Raw genomic sequence first — 22,843 nt, 5'->3', positions numbered from 1 at the left:
CAAACTGCCCTCTCATTGTTTTTGGTGAAAGAAAAAAGAAGGTCCAGATTACCTTGTAAGTATTTACACCATCATCAACAGCCCTTTCCAGATCATCAAGTATGCTATATGTACTTCCAGGCAGCAAAATTGTTGTCACAGAGTTCCCACCTTGTTCGTTTCTTACAACAGTCACCTACACAACAAACAACAGGGGCATTTTTGTCTTTATAAAAAACTGTAATTTTTTCCTCTTGACATCAGTCTCAGTCACCAAACCAAACAAACGAGAAATGATGTTTCATAATCATACATACCCTAGCACCACCAATTTCCTCTACAAAAATGGAGTCAACATATATATCCAAGATCATCAGTATTCACAGCACCAAGCTTCAACTGCAATTATATAAATTATTAGCAATTATATATATATATATATATATATATATATATATATATATATATATATATATATTCAAAGTTCAAACAAACACTAAAACATGATGCTTACAAGAGCAACAGGACCAGTTGTACGACAAAAGCGGCGAAGCTCAAATTTAGAGCCGATTTTTAAGACCATGATTTTGTAAATGAATAAATCACACATACTAAATAATAATAATATACAAATAATTTGAATATATAAAAATATAAAATATAAAATGCAGTTGATAGTTCATACTTGTAACTTTCACAGAAGTGCAGAGTCATCTCTCCTACAGCTGCTCCACTAACAATAACCTTTGCACCCGAGTCTGCAACTGCTTTGATAAGCTCTTCAACCTTTGCTTCTTCAGTTTTTGCATAATTTTTAAGCTGATGTAAACAAAAATATGCTTCTTATTATACTAAACATCTACATATTCTTCCTAAACAATACAACAAAGGATACTAAAACTTCCCACACTTTGATGCATTAGATCAATTTCACACTAACAATCCAGTATTTGAATGTCATTCTTAATTATAAATAAACTCATTTGCCCAAAGATTTGTAGAAGAAGGAAATCAACTTTTTTTCCCTTGAATGTTGTGTCTTTATTACATAATGAAAACAGGACTTGATATATTAAGCAATATATTACATAATGAAAACAGGACTTGATATATTATTTTTTCAAGCATGCCATTATTTTATCAAATACTTTTTTTGACATCATACTTAATCCAGATAGCACTTAATACTTGTTCAACACTGTGAATGAGGCAGTTCCTTTGGTCTCGGTTGCAGTTGTATCAACACCACCAGCTATCACAACCACTGAATATTAATATTGTGTTTCATTTTTTTCAGGCAATAAGAAAAGGGTTACCAAGATACAAAATAGTCTAAATTTGTAAAAAAAGTCAAAGTGATTTGACTAACTTGCCCTAGTGAAAATAATGTTAATGTGGGTGGATGACATTTTACTCTATAGTTGCATGTTTTTTCCACTTGCATTTGAGATACTAATCGGTGTTGTTTCTTTTTTTAACTTAATGGAGTTAATCTAGTAAGCTATATATGGATGTTTCTTTTTGACTTGATACGAAAAAAATGGTCAAACTCAACTCACCTCCATAACTTTCATTTCATAGTCACGTAATTGTTGTGCATATGTCATTTCTTTATTTGAGACCCGAAAAATATAAGTTGAAATCCATCCAACTGTAAGACCTAGCACCAACACCAACTGGACAACATTCCCAGCTTGCAAAGGATCAACTCCAAAGAACTGCAAAAAAAAGAGTCCAAAAATTGATTGGGAATAGCAACCTGGTTTTTCTTATTTGTATATCATAGCATCCATCCACTTTCATTTATGTATATTACACCATTGTATACTGAAAAATCAATCCTATTTTTTATTTTTCTTCTTATCAGAACATTAAACTTTAAAATGGAAGTATGTTGCTATAATAAACAAATTAATGGAAGCTCGTGGCTATTTCTTGCAATTAAAATACACTTTCAATGATGATAAGAAAAAAAAAGGGGGGAATGTAGTGGACAAAAATCAAGAAACATCAATCAGATGTAATGACAACTAATGGGATTGGGTGGCCCATGCTGCAAAAATAGGTCTCTTTCAAAGATCTTTGGAAAAAGTGGATTTGTTTCAGATTCTTTTGCAAAAATGGGTCTCTTTTTACCAAATGATTGCTTTTATTTTCGATATTTATCCAAATTAATTATTATTTATAACATTATTTTATTTTCTGATAAAGTCAAATATCAGAAAGGATCAATAATATTCAATATTGGTATGGTCTTGAATATCGACAATGATATAGTTTGTTTTAAAATATTACCTTAATTTTAAATATACATTACAATAAATGAAGTTATATATAAAAATATAATAAGGGTGTAAAATAAAATTATAAAAAAAAAGAAAATGATGTGCCAAGCTTCAAAAAGTTTCCTATCAAACATCAAAAAAATTATTCAAATCCATAAAACAAAAGCAAATACCCAAAATATATATTAAAAAAAAAAGGTAACCTGGGCAGCCAATATGCTTTTTGAATTCTTAACTAGATCATCATGACCTGCTCTAAGTTGTTGCTGCCTTTGTATGAGTTCCTGTTTTTGACTTTGACCAAGCTCAATCAACTGTTGCAAAGTTCCCCTGCAATACATTTTATCCTAACCTTTTAAAATATTTCACATTTTTTTTCCTACTATTGCTACAGAATTATCAAACCACAAATCTGGTGTAAATTTATAAAGATGAAAATAAAGCCAAAAGAAAGTGAAGAAATCAAACCAACTAACAAACAACATCCTAAAAGTTGAATGCTCCCTGAGTTCAAGAAAAGTGCCCAAGTTGACTCCTATGGTCACAAAGAACTTCAGTATAGATATAAGAGTTCTGATAGTTGGGTAAATTTTACATCATAAAAGAAGAAATAAAATCAATGAATTGTGTTACTAATGTAAGAACATCTAAATAGAACACATAAACAGGCTATGATCCGATTACTTGCATTCTACGTTGAGGTTTATGGGTTTCCATTTCAAAACCATTAGTTAAGAGAGAAGTCATGCTTATCTTGATGAATTAGTTAAGAGAGAAGTTATTGCGGAAGGATTCCAAGAGCATCTAACATCGATTCATCAAGCTATGCAAATTCAGAAAATATAATGAGGAAACATTCATCAAGAAGCATGTAACAAAATGACAAAAACCATGTTACCCTTGATTCCAACAACCAATTTAGACAATGGTAAAATATAACAAGGGAAAATAGGTAAAAAATAATCAGCCCCTTAGAGCTATTTGTATAATAGGTCAGTGCATACATTCTGTAGAAGGAAGCCATCATGTACAGGGGCAACAATAGTTGATCCTCCACTAAACATGCACTTTCAACCAAACTTGGCCAGTATCAAAATAACGCCACCCACCTTTTCGAACCTTGAACCAGAAAAAAAAAGAATAAATATTTATTTATGTAAAGTATTGAAATTTGGTATTAATAATTACCTTAGTTGTAACATAACAGCAACCAATTGAAACTAAGGTGTCCAGAACCTAGTATATAATATGTTGGGGTGATCACATACCTAAGCAAGCCCTATGTTTCAATCTTGTCCAATATGCTGGGATGATCACATAAAGAAAGAACCTAGTATAAAATAAATTACACGAGTAAGCAACACTTATGAAACCATTCCTTTTATAAATACTAAATAGTGTTGGAAAATGCAAACCTCTCTGAAGAAAGTGATCAGTTGTTGACCAAGGATTTTGGATTTCCAAAGTTACAGTATAGTATAAGCAATAATAAGCAAAAATTATAAGAATCAACAACATTTACAATAAGAAATCAACGTCTATTGCAGGAATCAGAAAAAAAAACCCAACTAAAAAACAACTCGCTTGGGAATCGACATCAGGGGATTCGACCAACAACTCCAAAATCGATTTTTGAGGAGTAACTTCACTGATTTATCAGGTCAGAGAATCAATTTTTCAATTGAAGAGCAAACTTCAATAATTTATCAGGATTATTCAATGATTTTTTAGACAACGAGAATAGCAGCGTAACTATGGAGCAACGTGAAGAATAAAAAATAGCGTACTGCTAAATAGAATGAAAGACCGATAGGTTTAGGTTTACTTGTGAAAGCCAAATTGCTTAAAAATCCCAAAGAACACATCAGGTGCGAGATACGTACGCATCACGCATCAGGACTGCATCATGGTGCATCTTGGAAATCGCATCACATCACTTACATGATGTGTTTTCTGAAACGCCTGGGAGCGCCTCACGCATCACAATGCCTCAGGCGTGATTTTTTAAACCAAGGATCTTTGAGGAGGTGAACTGTGAAGAAAGTAATGGGGGATAGGTTTCCTTTATGATTTTAGGGTTTGATGAGCGAGAGATGGAGACGGAACCAACCCTAAATCGTCAGCGAGGTGGGTGATGGAAGAGAGATCGTAGATGGAAGAGAAAGTGGAGATAGAAGTGAACGAGAGATGGAGATGGAACCAACCCTAAATCACCATGGCGGTTTTTCAACTTTTCTAATTTTTTGGTCTTTCATTTTCCCGCTGCCACTAAAGATGAAGATACGCGCGTTTCATTAAAAAAAATATAAAACGACGTGATTTTACAACGTGCTTTTTACGAAAGGTGCCCTCCGCGTTTTTTTTATTTTCTGTTGGGACACTAATTTAAAGGAACGTAAAAATGCACGTTCTAAATCCTTCAAATTTTAGGAGAGCTGACATTATTTGAAGGGCACACACTTTTGCGTATTGTAAAACAGCATGTGTCATGGTTTGCGCGTCATTAAAAGGTATTTTTCTAGTAGTGTTTAGTGATGACAACCCATAGCGCTTGGCCAAGCCTGGACTGATTTGCAAGTTTGTATGGTTTCGTTTACGTAATAGAAATTATCGTACTTTTAACAATTTGAACTTATGTATTTTAACAATGTACTTGATGTGAACAATGCTAGTTGTATTATGTAATGTTAATGATGATCGTGTTATATTTCATATATATTCATTGTGATGATTATTCAATTGTTAGTCACACGAGCTCTCGGACGTTCTGCCGTCTGGTTTGGGTGTGACATTTAGCAGCTGGCCAGGGAGTTTCTGGATATGAGGCAGACGACAGAGTCAGTGGCGGAGATTACCGCCAAGTTCTAGGAAAGGGAGTTGTTGGTGCCCCAGTATGCGGGAGACGAGGAGATGCGGAAAACCCGCTATCATGATATGTTGAGGGAAGACATATGGGTGCATGTCAGCTTCTTGGCATGCCCGACCTTGGATTCCATGATTGCCATGGCGAGGGAGAGGGAGATAGACTTGGAGCACCTCAGGAAGAGGAAGGTGGAGGAGGGAAAGGTTACTGGGGCTTCGGGGAAGAAGCCCAAGGGATTCGACTCTAGGTCGAAGGACCAGCAGGGCTGGGGCCGCTGTGGGAAATGTGGCAGGTCACATGAAGGGGTTTGCCGCACTGGGACGGGATCAGGTTGCTATAAGGGCGGCAAGGCGGGGCACTTTCATAGGGATTGTACTACCCCTGCCCCCACCTTTCAGACGTCAGACCTAATTTTATTTCATTGCAATCAGAAGGGCCATAAAAAGGCCAATTGCCCTCAGTTGACATCAACAGCGCTAGTGAAGGCGCCAGCTCCAGCGACCCTACGGATCACTGATGGTCGGCAGGGCAAGACAGACGCTTCGGTGGTGAGGAGTCGGGCCTTCCAGTTGACTACCGAGGAGGCACACGCCGCACCCGATGTGGTGACGGGTATGATTTCTTCTCCCTAGCTTTTATTTTATGTTGCTTATGATATTGTGTGCCATGTGATATGTCTTGTTTAGGATCATTCCATGTGAACGATATCCCAGTTCAGGTGTTGTTTGATTCGGGTGCTACCTGGTCATTTGTCTCTCTTGCGCTTAGCAAGCGGTTCCCTGAGTCTTTGGGTATGTTGGATTGCCCTCTAGAGGTCGAGATTGTCGATGAACGATCAGAACGAGCGTCAGCGGTTTTCAGAGATTGTGCTCTAAGGATATTCGAAGAGCGCTACCTGGTAGACTTGGTTCCCATTCCGTTGCATGGGAACAAGGTGATTATAGGCATGGATTGGTTGAGCCCCAACGGGGCAGTGATTGACTGCGCGCAACAGTTGGTTCGGATTAGGACCCCGACTGGGGATGTGCTTATGATTCAAGGCGAGAGGCCACAGCACAGACCAACGCTATGTTCAGCAACGAGGGCTAGGTGCTATCTTCAGTAGGTTTGCGTCGGGTATGTCGCCTATGTTATGGATTCCCGGGAGGCGGGCAATGTGTCGGTGAGCGATGTACCCGTGGTGCAAGATTATGCTGATGTATTCCCAGAGGAGCTGCCTGGGATACCTCCGGAGCGACAAGTGGAGTTCAGGATCGACCTAGTCCCTGGTATGGCTCCGATAGCCAAGGCACCATATCGGTTAGCTCCTCCCGAGATGCAGGAGTTATCTACGCAGCTGCAGGAGTTATCTACGTAGCTGCAGGAGTTGTTAGACAAGGGGTTTATCAGGCCGAGTGGTGCGCCTTAGGGAGCCCCGATCCTGTTTGTCAAGAAGAAGGACGGGTCGCATCGCATGTGCATAGATTACCAAGAGCTGAACAAGGTGACAGTGAAGAACCGTTACCCACTCCCGAGGATAGATGATTTGTTCGACCAGCTTCAGGGAGCATCTTGGTTTTCCACGATAGACTTGCGGTCAGGCTACCATCAGATGAGGGTCGGGGATGAGGATATACAAAAGACTGCTTTCTGGACTTGCTATGGCCACTACGAGTTCGTGGTGATGCCCCTTCGGGCTCACCAATGCTCTTGCCGCGTTCATGGACCACATGAACCGTGTGTGCAGATCGATGTTGGATCGGTCTGTAATAGTGTTCATTGATGACATCTTGGTTTACTCCATGACGCAGGAGTAGCATGAGGAGCATCTGCAAGAGGTTTTGGATATGTTGAGGAGGGAAAGCTTGTATGCCAAGATCTCCAAGTGCGATTTCTGGTTGCGCGAGGTGCAGTTTCTTGGGCACCTTGTCAACCAGAACAGGATATTGGTTGACCCAGCCAAAGTGGAGGCCGTGATGAGATGGGAGGTTTCGAAGTCTCCATCTGAGACTCATCGTTTCCTCAGTTTGGAGGGCTATTACCGAAGATTCATTCAGGACTTCTCCAAGATAGTTGTACCCTTGACCCGGCTGACAAAGAAAGTCTTTGTTTTTAAGGGGGCTTGAGCAGCAGGCAGTGTTTGAGGCGTTGAGACAGAGACTGTGCGAGGCACCGATCCTCGCCCTACTCGAAGGCGTGGAGGATTTCGTGGTGTATTGTGATGCGTCCATTTCAGGTTTGGGCATAGTTTTGATGCAGAGAGGGCATGTCATCGCCTACGCCTCGAGGCAGCTGAAGTCTCACGAGGCGAACTACCCGACGCATGATTTGGAGTTGGGGGCGGTCGTCTTTGCCCTTAAGATTTGGCGACACTACCTCTACGGGCTCCGTTGTACCATCTACACGGACCACAAGAGTTTGAGGTACCTCATGGATCAGCTGAATCTGAACATGAAGCAGCGTCGGTGGTTAGATGTGGTGAAGGATTACGATTACGAGATCATTTACCACCCAGGGAAGGCCAATGTCGTGGCTGATGCACTTAGCTACAAGGCAGCAACGATCATGGACATCTTCATGACGATAACTGTGGTGGCTCCGCTTTTGGAGCAGATCCGAGAGGCCCAGCTGGAGGCCATGAGGGAGGAACATCGGAAGAGCGAGCGTATTATGGGTCAAGTTTCCTCCTTCGACTACGACAACTGAGGGTTACTGACTCTACGCCGTAGGGTATGGGTTCCCTATCATGGGGGTGTGTGTCAGGTTCTGATGGAGGAGGTGCACAAATCCCGATTCTCGATTCATCCCATGGCGACGAAGATATACAGAGATCTTCGATCCGATTACTGGCGGCCCTGCATGAAGCGGGACGTCACCTGGTACGTGGAGCGGTGCTTGACCTGCAGGAAGGTCAAGGTCGAGCACCAAAGGCCACACGGCAAGATGCATCTGCTAGACATCCCCATGTGGAAATAGGAAGATATTACTATGGATTTCATCACCAAGCTTTCTAGGACTGCACGAGGAGTGTATTCGATTTAGGTCATCGTGGATTGGTTGACCAAGAGTGCCCACTTCATACCGATCCAAGGGAGCATCTCGGCCGAGAAGTTGGCTGATATCTACATCCGAGAGGTAGTAGCTCAGCACGGAATGCTAGTTTCAGTGATTTCGGACCAAGACGTGCGATTTACTTCCAGGTTCTGGAAGAAGTTTCACGAAGAGTTAGGTACTCGTCCGCACTTCAGCACAATGTTCCACCCGCATACGGATGGTCAGAGTGATCGGACCATCCAGACTTTGGAGGATATGCTGCGGGTTTGCGTTCTAGACTTTGGTGGTAGCTGGGATACCTATCTTCCATTAGCTGAGTTCTCCTACAACAACAGCTATCATGCGAGTATCGATCGTCCTCCCTCCAAGATGTTGTACGGGAGGAAGTGTAGGACCCCGATATGTTGGGGTGAAGTCGGACAGAGGGTCATGGGGAGCACCAAAGTGGTGCTCAAGACGACAGAAAGGATTCAGCAGGTTAGGAGTAGGCTTTAGACTGCTCAGAGTCGGCAGAAAAGTTACGCCGACAAGCGCTGATCAGACCTGGAGTTCCTGGTGGAGGATATGGTCCTTCTGAAGGTGTTGCCTTGGAAAGGCGTCATTCCATTCAGGAAGCGGGGCAAGCTGGGCCGTAGGTACAATGGACCTTTCAGGGTTGTCGCCCAGGTAGGCAAGGTGGCATATAGGTTGGACCTGCCAGCCGAACTCAGTCAGATTCATAGCACGTTTCATGTCTCCCAATTACGGAAGTGCTTGGTGGACGACTCGGCAGTGGTGCCCTTGTAGGATATTCAGGCGGATGACAGCTTGAATTACATCGAGCGGCCGGTGGTGATCCTTGACAATAAGTCGAAGGATCTAAGGAACAGAGGGTGGAGCTGGTGAAGGTGCAATGGCAGCACCGCAAGGGGTCGAAATGGACTTGGGAGCCGGAGGAAGAGATGAGGGAGCACTACCCCAAGATTTTTCCAGATTCAGTAGCAAACTTCGAGGACAAAGTCTAAAATAAGTAGGGGAGATTTGTAGCACCCGATTCCTGCTACGTATTTAAATTCAAGAAATGTTTCAATTTACTCTGGGACTCGGAGAGTTGGAGGCCCAACTCGTCGAGTAGACTCGACTTTTGATCGGGGGTTTAAGTGACCTACTCGACGAGTCGGAAGACCGAATCGACGAGCAGGAGCTGTCTGGACAAAACCCTAATATTTAGGGTTTACACCCTATTTAAACACTTTATCTCGTCCCAAACCAACCTCCATCACCCTCCCAACCCATAGAAACCCTAACTCGAAAACCTAAGCCACTTAGGAGTTTAACTGGAAGCTAGTAGATCTAGAGGTTTTGCTTCATTCTCAGTTCATTCAAGGTGAAAATCTTGAACCTTGACCCTCTATCTCCTAGATCTTGTTTTGGGGCTATTTTTCTACCTTTTCTAAGCTTGATAGGCTATGCTTAGATTTGCATGTATATGTGGGGTTGCACTTCGGATCTGGAACCATTAAGGGTACCCATGGCATAAAGGTGCCAACTTTATGGCCATGGGAGACCCATGCATCATATAAACCCCTTTTTATGCCTTTTTGCGCCAAATGTCCCATGCATGTACCCCAAGTTTGAATCTTTACGTATAAAATGGACCCTAGGAGGCCAGATCTATGGTTTTGATGCGTTAAAACCTAGTATAATCGACTGTATAGTCTTGGACAAAGAGGGACTCGGCGACTCACTTGGGAGACTCGGCGAGTCGGGATGCTTTTTCCCCAAAAACGTCTTCTAGAAATGGTTTTGGTTGAGTGGAAGGAACACTCAGCCTCTTAGGGGTTTGTCTTGGACCTGGAAATCATGGGACTCGACGAGTGTATGAACAGACTCGGCGAGTCCAAGGCAATCTCCCAACTTATGAAGACGGACTCAGCAAGTTCAATGGAAACTCAACAAGTCATAGACTGAACATCTTCTTATGGATGAAGATGAACTCGGCGAGTTTAAGAATGAACTCGGCGAGTCGGTTGAAGATTTGTCTGATGTGTTGTGGAAGACGAACTCGTCGGGCTCTTGCTAGACTTGACGGGTAGGGATAGGATTAAGACATTTTGTAGTTATGGGGACTCGACGAGTTGGCGGGCCAACTCGGCCAGTCGAGTCAACCAGATGTTGAATTTGACCAAAAAGTTGACTTTGACCCTGGATTGGACTTCGACATTGATTGGGATTGAGTGAACCTTGTAAGGGTTATGAGTACAAGTTGATAACTTTGAAGGGTTGTCGTGTAGGGATTGAGGAGTCAGGGAGAGTCTATTTCCACACCGAGATCAGCGCAGACACTACGTGACAATGAGGTGAGTTACCTTCCAGTAGGAGTGGGTGTACGGCCACAATGCGGGTCCACTAGTAGGAGTTGCTGTGAGATGATTGTCTTTGTGATAATTATCTTATGTGGTTATCTGATATGCTTTATGTGCTAGGATGCTATGACATATGTGTTAGTAGTGGTAGGGGTGATATAGCCCTAGTTACCGGTTGAAAGATACCAAAGGGGTAGATAGTACCCATGCATGCCTAGCAGTATAATCATGATATGTTATAATGCGATCAGTATGCTTATGATATGTTATTATGAGATAGTGGTAGGGGTGAAATAGTCCCCAGTTACCGGTTGAAAGATACCAAATGGGAGGTTATCTCCCAGTTACCTGTTGAAAGATACCGAAGGGGAGGTTAGCTCCCAGTTACCGGTTGAAAGATACCGAAGGGGAGGTTAGCTCCCGGTTACCGGTTGAAAGATACCGAAGGGATTCCAGCTCCTAGTTATGCCAGATAGATACCTATTGAAAGATACCGATGGATAGACATTACGTGGTATGTGGTATGATGGGGGGAACTCATTAAGCTTCGTGCTTACGGTTTTCAGTTTTGTTTCAGGTACCTCTCCAGCGAAGGGGAAGAAGTCGGCGCGGTAGCGGCACATCACACATACGCAGGATTTCCGCATTATGAGATTTCTTGGGATTGTACTCTGACATTGTTACTATTTTTATGATATGAATTTGAGAAATGAAATTAAGGTTTATTGAAATGAAATGACTCAACTATGTTTTCTTATAAACATTTTCTTAATTGTTATATCAAAAATGAAATTTTTGGTCTTGAAAATTGGGATGTTACATGGCACTTGGCTGCAACTCAGCCAAGGTCCGACATGGTTGGATTGATACAAACTCTCGAATCTCTATCTTGAGCATGCTCAAGTATCAAGACATTTGCACCTGTTCTGAAGCCACATACTCTAGGCATAAAAGAGCTCTCTCCATAAACATCTTGGTCATCTCCGTTACCAACTCCAACGTCTGCTTGAGTGACAAGTACTCATGTGCCAGCCATTCTCACGCCACAAAAGGAACATACTCTGGATGAAATATATACAGAAACTACTACAAAGTCACCACGGTTCGCTCGGCCAGTGAAAATCCTTGAGTTACAAACTCCCACCAGTCCTTCATACCCCATCGAAGAAGATTAAGCGCAAATTTCACCTTCTAGTCCGTAGGACACGAACACATGAAGAAACATCCCTCCACATAAGAAATCCATCTCAAAGCAATGATCGGGTCCTTGTCACCTCTGAACTCCGGAGGCTTTGTTTCATTGAACTCTTGGTATTGTATCGCCTCACCTCTCTGAGATCATGCAATGGTGATGGTTGTTATGGTTGCGGCAATAACTACCTACATGATGGTGGAATAGCATCGGTCAAACTCCTCATTCAACGCGGTCTTGACCAACCCAAACAACTCCAGAATCGCCTCCTTGATCACCACGGCCACTCCGGCAACAATGATCCTGTAGATCTCCTCCTCACTTAGACCTTCTCTCCCAATGCCACCAGCACCTGATCCTAAACCTCCAATAGCCGCCATACTGAAAATATACCATGGAAATATCATACATCAAAATACAGTGCTCAACACACCAGGCTACACCCTGTAGGTTCCTTAGTATCCTTGAGGTTCCTCCTGAATCTCATATGGATCTTGTGCTTTCAGTAGTATCGCCCCATACTACCTTCCACACATATTTGTAGTCGACTCATAATTCATCCCAGGGTCCTAAGTCACTGTACTAGACCACTCCTAGGTGTGATAACACCAACATTCCCGTACGAGCTACAACTAACTTCCTAGGTACTCCACCTAGGATTATCCTCAATCCCATACTACTAGTTGCTTTTATGCATGTTCTTGTACATAATACGGGGTCAGATAGACTGACGAATAATCGAATCTGCCCTAAGTTCACAATCAAACAAGGAACATGAAATAAGGCTAAGTTGATCTCCTATTCAGGCTCCAGTTGACTGTATACACTGCATCTTCCGATAAAACCAAAGTTAAGTCAAGATCCACATTCCCGATCCCAAGCGACCAATCAACCAAGAACATGACCAGAGACTGATCTGATGTTCCTAACCCAACCCTTTCATTATAAATTCTTTTTGAAAAATGTTATGTGAAAATTCTTGGATCCTCATTTGAGTCTGTATTTACACAAGTGGTCCTCCAATTCTCTCAAACTAGGGCTCTAATACCAACTTGTAAATCCCATTTTCACAACCAAAAAAATTCATTTTTATTTAGGTAAAACTCCATCTCATAAAACTCGTATTAAGAAAAACCATTTGTTACATATTACATTTGTAAAATCAGAGTAATATTTTAACGAGGAGTCTTCATTGCTGCTGAGGAATGTGTACAGTCATGCCTTTGTCTTCCCATGATAACCGATGATACCTGAAAAAATAACAGTTGGGTAAGCACAAAGCTTAATGAGTTTCCCTAAAGTACCGCACATAACATAACATAAACAAGCATGCATATCGGGTCCTCAACTATCGGACTGGAATAACCCCGACCCAATCAGTCATCATATTGGAATGCCCCAAGTTTGTTGGCCTACAACCTCAACCCAACCACTCTCCTTTGATCCTCCATTACTACAACTTACAGTCGGCCAACAGATGGTGTCTCGGCCTACATCACACAACAAGACCGCCTCAATCTCAACCACCACCATATGGCGACAAATAAACAAACAAGGAACAAGTAGGCACATAATACATGTAATATCAATCATAAAACTCACTACCGCCTATTACACCTCTCACAACACACTGCTCTGCTAACAGCTAACCTCCATGGAATGCATAACCATAAGTAAGCAAAAGGTGAGATATCTACCCGAAAAAAATGATCCTACTCTAGAGCGACAACCAAACAAGGAACAGGAAAGAAAGCCTAGATCAGGAGTTCTCAGGCTATCCTACATGACTACATACAATCCATATAACAATGCACTAGATGATAACCCGCTTATTGGTACTCTAACCAGTATACCACTATTGTTGCATCATATCACACCAGGATATATATATATATATATATATATATATATATATATATATATATATATATACACTAGATCACGACATCATAACAACATCCTATTCACACGGATACGTGACTAACTATGCAAGGAATGTGTAACCATAGGTGAGATAGAAACCCAAATAGATGATCCTACTCTAGAGCCACAACTAAACAAGGAACATGCTGGAAAGCCTATATCAAGAGTCGGAAATCTATCTTACGTGACTACATACAGTCCCTAGGGCATCCTTATAATAATTGATAACCAAAACTAGTGGTATGACATTGATGCCTTCGACCTACGGGTACAGTAAGGAGAACTCACCTGTAATGAAAAACACTGAAATACTGAGACGTGCTTCCCTTTTGGCACTGCTTGCTATCGTGAATCCATTAATCACCAAAACCATGTAAAATCTTAATCCACAGTCTAAAACCCCAAAGTTTGACCCAAGGTCAAACTTGGTCAAAAATTCAATGGTCGATGGAAAGTCAAAGAAAGTCAAGGTCCAAGGCACGCTGATCACGCCCAATATATGCCGACCCTACGCCCAGCATACATGATTTAAGCCTAGTACTCCCAGCTTACTCCCGGGTACGCCCAACGTACGCAAGCTAGTTCTAACATTGTAATTAAGCACTTTTCCCTCAAGATCTTTCGTCCAAAGCTCAGATCTAGATCCAAATTACACCGTAAATCATATATTTTCCAACTTTATGACTTTGCATGGTTAGAAAGGGTTCAAATCCAAAACCCTAACTTATTATAAGATTCTAAGCTTTATAACTCATGCATGAATGGAAGAACAAGACCAAGATTGCATTTTATGACTTAACACCCTCAAATACACCTGGGAATGCACCTCACAAGGTATGGAACAATTCATACTCAAATGGACCAATTTATGGGACAAAAATGACATAACTTTAACATCTAAGATAGATTTATCAATGGACGCATAAAGGTACAAACTTTATAGCTTTTGGAGATGAATGAGGGAAGACAACTTCTAGATCCAAAGTTGTTTCAAGTTTCTAAACACTATCACTATCTTCTTCTTCCTTCGAAGCTACCTAAAAACACACTCTTTGGCTTACAAGGCTCAAACTAGGGTTAGGTTTGCAAGGGAGGATGTTGGAGAGATAGAGGATGAGAATGGACGAGGTTTAGAAGAGTTAATGTCCTTAAATAGGGCTCAAAACCCTGGATTTAGGGTTTGGGTTATGCTTACGTACGCCCAGCATACCAAATGGTACACCTAGCGTACTCTTCTAGAGTTGCGACTTTAAGATGTTGATACGCCCAGCGTACTACCCTTCTTCCAAATTCAACGCAATTTCAAACTACCACAACTTCTTCGATTCAACTCTAATTTTGGCATTCTTTATATGCACATAAAGTGTTGAAGAGCCCACAATCTAATCTAGTTATTTTAGACTAAGAACTTCTCGAGTAAAAATCCATAATTCGTGCAAGAAACTCGGTCTACGACTTTCCCTTTTTACCCTTTGGCCTAATACCTAACTCAAGGATTAGATTTCTCAACCATCATTACCTCCTTCCAAAAGGTATAACTTAACCTTTTTACGGCCCAAAGCCTTTAAACAATCGACTTCCAGCCCACGACCCTGAAATATGAAATGACAAGAAACAAGATGTTACAAATTAATAACGCAGATGAGGGTCTATCTAACGAAAAGTGTAGGCATTACATGAGTATACCATATGAAAAAATATCATCTAATATTCACATGTGATTATACCATGTTAAAAAATATCTTATAATATTGAAAATAAAACCCATCATAACTAGGTGGATGCACCAGTTTTAATACCCATGTGGGGTGGAGATGATAGGTTCAATCCTTGTAGTCCTCAAAACGTGCCACATGTGGGGGAATTTTCCCTAGAAACCCCTATGAGGGTTGGGTTTTCCTTGTACGAGAACTTGAACTCGGGGTCATCGCTGAAATATTGCGAGTAGGCTTCCACTAAATCGTTTTCTGTTTCTAAAGAAAATTTATACTATATAACAAAAATACACATTTACATTTGAATCAATATATGTTTATTAAGAAAGAAATTAAATATAACATTTATCAATAGATGTTACCCGTATATTCACATGTGATTATTAATGGTATATTTATATGTGAATATTATTGGTATATTCACATATGAACCAATAATATTCACATATGAACATTACATGGTATATTCATATATGAATATAACTTTTATATAGTATTCACATGTCAATATACCTCCATAAGTAAATATACCATATAAACAAAATATGTAATGTAAGATTCAAAGTGAATATACTAAATAAACTAAATATAAAATGTAATAGTCATATATTAATACAACTTCATACATGAATACATCATACCAAGAGAATATATCATGTAATATTCACATGTGATTATACATTCGCTTGTGAATCAATATATGTTTATTAGAGCATAAAGTAAATATGAAATGATATGTATTATTCACATGTGAATAACATATAAAATTACAACATCACTCTATGAAGCATTTCATCAAACAGTTGATGTATATACAAGTTAAGTTCAATAATTCTGGCGAACATGAAGAACTGAATACAACAAATAAAAATCAAACCAAATCATATCAAAATCGGTAACAAACCACTAGATTGAGATCAAAATTTATGAACAAAACTCTCTGGAGCATTTCATCAAATAGTTGTAGTGCATAAAATTTAAGTTAAATAACAATGTAAAAACTTAAAGAAGTAAACACACCAAATCCAAATCAAACCAAATACAATCAAAATTGATGACAGACCAGTAGATTGAGATAAAAAAATATTAAAAGATCGATGATAAACTAGAAATCGATGAAAAATCAATCAGATTATCGAACATGGATAGTTGAACGACGATTTCTATTTGATATGAAGAATTGATGATATCTGATAAAGAAACAGTGGTTTTGGATGAAGAGTGACTGATTTTCGATAAAGAGTAGATGATTTTTTATGAGGCTTTAATAATTTTGAACAAAGAATAAAAAGATCTTGATGTAGAATAGGAGATGTAAATATATGTTGCATCGTGAATGTGTATGTGGTGCTAATGACGAAAATAACTCTTCGTATTAAAAAACGAGTGTGCATTTTCTAATTAGAAATTAGTGGCCCATATTTGTTTCTGGTGTTCTCATTTGAACTTTCTCATATATATATATATATATATATATATATATATATATATATATATATATATATATATATATATATATATATATATATATATATATATAATTTCTTTCCTAGTGGAGTTTTACGAATGGTGTCAATATCGATCTTCAGTCTTCATTGGAATTCTGTTTGATGTAACTCTATCAAATTAAGCATAGTACCTGAAGACAACACAAGATATGTCAAAAGTATTTCGAATTGTCCTCGATAATACTCTTAGATGCCTAAGACTGTTCGATTTGGGTTCTAATTGGGTCAGCAAGCGAAATGGACTCGATGAACATGTTTGTTACACCAATTAAGAGTTTGGAAGTGGTCAACATTTAGGACTCAGTCCACTAATTTCATCTGATTTGACCACAAGTGAAATGGCAAGGACCGGGAACAAAATGCAAACTGACCGTTTTTCCTTATCCATTGCAACGCACGCTAGAACAAAGAGACAAGGAAGGATGTAACCTCCACAACTCTCCACCTCCACAGCCAGACCTCTATCCATGTTGTCTTTTTCTTTAGGTGTGATATATCAAACTTCTTTCTTGTTTTTTCTTTCTCATCCATTACAGGTTGCAATTGTTTTTTATTTCTCCACAACTTTCAAATTAATTTTATTATATGATTTGCTTTCAATCGATTTTTTCCTTTTTGATCTACATATTGTTTTCATCGTGTGTAACTTGATGACATTTGAAGAAAGTAGATGACTAGTTTTAGTTACGTTAAAATATTGTTATATCTTGAAACTTCAAAGAATAATGCCATTAATTAGTAATCAAATTTTTTTTGTGGTGGGATCTTATTGGAGTGATATTAATGCTAATATTCATGTCTAATGTAAATATTATAGTATTCATCAGTGCTAATGATGACTCGACCTGTAATGATGACTCGATCTATAATGATGTTGTCAACATTTTTTTATGAATCATAGTAGTTTTCAACATAGGATAGTAAAAGATTGTGGATTTTTATTAAATTGGTTATATGTAAATAAATAGTGTAATATTTCAATAATTTTTTTTGAAACAAATCATAGTTCTTAGATACAACAAGCTTATTATTGGACAGCTTGTATTTTTGTAATTATTTTATCCAACAAAACAGACAATATAAAAATAATATGATCATTTTCATCATTAACCACAATCACTAAGAGAAATAATCAAACATCATTGTTTTAGTCGGATGTAGATTGAGTTACGACTAAGTTAGAAATTCTAACTCAATCGACACTAAACTCAGTGAACAACTATTAAACTAACCCTAAGTTAGTACCAGGCCCGGCCCTGACATTTCGGAGGCCTTGTGCAAAAACTAAAATTAGGCCCCACAAAAATTTCTTGTAAATATTATTAACTACATTTGCTACCACTAATTCAAAACATAAAGTTGCTAAAAAACATCTCATAAATTCACTACCACAAAATAATGTCTTCATCACTCATTAGTAATCAAATAAAACTGTAAAACTGTTATATACAACTTTTCAACAAAAAAAACAACGCATTACTATTTTCTAAACATTGACCTTCTAGCATTTTTAGAAGAAAATTCATCCATGAGACTTTCATAATCAATATTCTCAAGAAACTCGTTCTCAATCGAAATCAATGCCAAAGCGTTTAGTCTCTCTTGAGACATGGTCGAGCGCAAATAAGATTTTAAAAGCTTTAATTTTGAGAAACTTTTTTCCGCTGATGCAACTGTAATAGGAACAGTCAACAATATTATGTATGCTAGACAAGAAACTGGATAAGTGTTCATCATTTTTAGGAAATTTAGTATTCCGTTAGCTGTATTGTGTTCAACCGGTAAATATTTTTGTAACAACTTCAGTTTGTTGAATAAAGCATCAGCATTAATGTCTGAGATATGACCATTTTGCAGCCTATTTTCCAGATTTTTGCAACATGACTTTAACTCGCTAGTATTCATTGACTTCAACTTTTCTATTGTGAATAAGAAACCAAAAATGTATTCATATTGTTTGTATTGTTCAAACCTTCGCTCGAATGAACCAATAGCTTGATCAACTATGTACACAAAATATTGAATCCTAAATGACTCTTGAGGTGAAAGTTCATGTACCGGCTCTGATGACCCAATGTCATTCTCATCAAAATGTCTTTTTTTAACAACTTTTCTTTTATTATTTTTCTCAACAAACACCGTATAAATTTCCAAATCAAAAGCTATAGCTCTCACACAATCCAAAGCCTTCCCAAACCCATTCTCTCGATAGTCTTTAAAAAACTCAACAAGTGCTCCCACACTACTCATTGCCTCATCAATACGCATACTCTCAGACTGAAGTTGTTAGCTCAGGTTATTTACTTTAACCAATATATGATACCATATAATCATACATGTTATAAAGTCAAATCTGTCAAGTTCATACTCTGCTAGACAAGTAGTTTCACTTATGATCTTTATGTATGTCTCTTCTTCAACAAGTTTATGCAGAGCTTTTACTATTTCAGAAGCTTGAGTAACTATTGCTTTCACACTTTCAATCCTACTTTCCCACCTTGTAGTTGACAATGATTTTAAAGTGAGACTTTGTTTCGGTAATTCAAATGCATCGGAGGCCAAATGTTAAAACGCATCTAAAATTGGAACCAAAAGTTATCGAGCTAATTTTATTTATTGATAAAACATAAAAATAGATTTTACAAAAATACCAATACTATAACTATAAATTATCCTAAAAATTGGAGGCCCCCTAAAATCGGAGGCCTGGTGCGACCGCACCGCCGGCACCACCCCAAGGCCGCCACTGGTTAGTACTTGAAGACAGTACGTATAAAACTAAAGGGATGAGAGTAATTGTATGTTGAGTTGCCTTGCCTTTTTTGATCTTCTCATGGGGTTGTTTTACGAGAACCCTATGACACGTCGTGATGATAGTTTGTATTTTAGAAGGTTATTTATATATGTTGGCGTACAAGGTTAATTTGGTATGAGCTAATTATTTGTAAAAGTTGGATTTTGTTATTAGACTGGACTTGGGCGATCTTGAGGATCACATGACACATCTTTGTTATTGTTGGCCGACCTGCATAGACCTTTTTGACATCCAATAATCTGGCTTATGACGATCGACAATCTGGATTTAGATATGGCCCCCTATTAGTGATTTAATGTGCATGGATTCATTGTTTTATACACTGTGAAATTTGATATCAGTTTAGGTGTGTAAATAAACATGGAAATATATTTTTGAGAAAAAAATGATAATGAAATGTTGGAAGACTAACATTGACACATGGATTTTTTGAGCTTGAAGATGACCTTAGAAATCTATATATGCTTGTGAACGTACACTCAATGATTCAAACATGTATACCTGTATCGCTTTTGTTTTTTTACTACACTACACTTGCTGTTTATACTTTTAATAGATTAATAAAATATATAAATTAAGAAAAGAAAACATTATGTGGGGGACGTCGAAACACATTATTATTATTTATATAATAAGGTGTTTATATATGATATAAAAAAAATTATGTTCCCCGACTGCCCTGCCATCTGTCTATATATATTTCTTTATATAACAATTGCCACGTTAAGCTTGCGTAGCAAAAGGCAAAGAACAACCGGCCCCATCTCCAAACATACCAAAGAGAATCATATGTCCACCCATGGCTCTTACCTAAACCCCTACATCTTTTTCTTTTTTATTTTCTTTCCTGTTCCCGAAATTTAAATAAGAAAATACGAAGACAAATCAAATAACTTTTATATTTTATTTTTATATATCTTTTTACTTATTGGATTAAGACAAACGTTAAAATTTAAAAAAAGAGAGATTAAATATGAGAATTTGTGGATTATATATATATATATATATATATATATATATATATATATAGATATATATATATATATATATATTCAATAGAAAACCATTACTATTATTCAAGGAAGCAATCCAAAGCGTCGGAATTTAAAACGATCAACGACAAAAGGAAAGATTGTAAATTTTTATAATAGACGCACATGTACCGGATTGTAACAAAACTCACTTCCTTTTTTTCATTTAAAATTTTTTTAGGCCAAGTTTTTTATCAAAAAAAAATCCGAATATACTGTTGTTCACGATTTTTCGTCCTCTTTCTATAGAGATACATGATAATATATAAAAAACGAACTTATTTTTTGAAAAAAAACCCACTTAGTTTTCTTATTTTTTCAATATTTAAGATTTTTTTTATATAAAAAAAACTAATTATACCAAAAATATTAATTTTTTGTACTCTATTAATAAACATCAACACCGATTAAAAAAAACACCCTCAAACAGTGTAGATTCACATTGTGAATCTAAACTGTAAATATTTCAATTTTTAACATTCATAATATGAAAAATCTCGAAAAGTTTAGATTCACATTGTGAATCTGAATTACTATTATGCACACTGTGAATCTGAGAAGGTTCAAAAAAAAAAAAAAAAACTCGATCAGTGTAGATTCACATTGTGTTCACAATGTGAAAAAGCTCTGATCAGTTCAGATTCACACTGTGAATTTGATTTATTATTATACACACTGTGAATCTAAGGAGGTTCACAATGTGAATCTGAACAGGTTTACAATATGAATCTGAACAAGTTCACAATGTGAATCTGAACTGAAATATCGTTTTTTTTTTAACATGAATATGAATCTATGTTTAAAAAGTACAAAAAATATGAATTTTGATATATATTTATTAATTTTTTTTCTATAAAAAATAAACCTTAACTTTTTTCATTAAAGAAAATGAATTGGGTTTTTTTCGAAAAAAAAAAGTTCGTTTTTTATATATCATCATGGATCTCTATGGAAAGAAGACGAAAAATCGTAAACAACGCTATATTCGGTTTTTATTTGATAAAAAACATGGCCTAAAAAAATTTTAAACGAAAAAAAATGGTGGGTTTTTTTTGTAAAGGGTGGATTTTTTGGTATAATCCGGTGTGTGTGTCCAATGTAAAAGTGTACATCTATTTCCTTGGCCGTTGATCGTTATGATTTCCAATGCTCACGATTTGTTCCTTGGTTAATTATGGTTCTCTATTGAACCTCACCATATATATATATATATATATATATATATATATATATATATATATATATATATATATATATATATATATATATATATATATATATATATATATATAGGGTTAGGTTATATTGTTTTTGATAAGTATTGTGTGCCCATGTAAATGATTGTAGGCCAATCATTTGTGGTAATTTAAGAAAGTGATTTTCTCTTTAAATTAAATATAAAAAAATCAAATAAATGAGGTTTAATCAATTGACCGGTCAAACAAGGGTAGAATGGTATTTTGCCCCGTCATTTAATTAGGAAACGGTGGATAATATGGAATGATCAACCGATAATCCCAAATATCTCGCTTACTCTCATAATCAAGAACCAACATCCTTAGGAGGTTGAAAAACATTCCGATTTATTGTAATCAGTCTTGAAAAATCAGAAGATCGTTTGTAGGTTTTCCTTATAAATATCGACATTTAACCCTAGAAGACGAAATCGACATTTGGGGGTTATGTTAACGGTATTCTGCAACAATGAGGAGTACACGATCCAGTTCATTTAAGTCAAAGTTCAAGAAAACAGTAGAAACGGCGTTGAATCTTGAAGACGACAATGATGATTCCGTTGCTGAAACTGAAGGTAATAATTTTTTTGTGTTATTTAATGTTTATTTAGTTCGAAAAATGTAGTAGAATTTAGGAAGTGTTTTTGAAAATCTTTTATATGCATGTATGATTTGTGGCCTGGAAGAAAAAATGTGTCATTTTTTCGTATTTTATTAAGAATAGTTACTGTGTTTGGTATTTGACAAGGATGTTCTGTTTATATGATCGTGGCCATGGTTGTTATTCTGCTAGAATTAGTATACTTGTTTTACTGGTTAAAATTGTAAAGTAAATTGCTATATTTAATTTGTTAGTTAGCTTTTTTACAGGTTTTAAATTCTAATGGAATCACAATTTGTATATGATTTAGTACCTAAA

The sequence above is a fragment of the Lactuca serriola genome, chromosome 6 (genome assembly GCF_051521515.1).
Source record: "Lactuca serriola cultivar US96UC23 chromosome 6, Lser_US96UC23_V15, whole genome shotgun sequence".
Taxonomy (NCBI): Eukaryota; Viridiplantae; Streptophyta; class Magnoliopsida; order Asterales; family Asteraceae; genus Lactuca; species Lactuca serriola.
Note: the sequence above shows the minus strand (reverse complement) of the source record.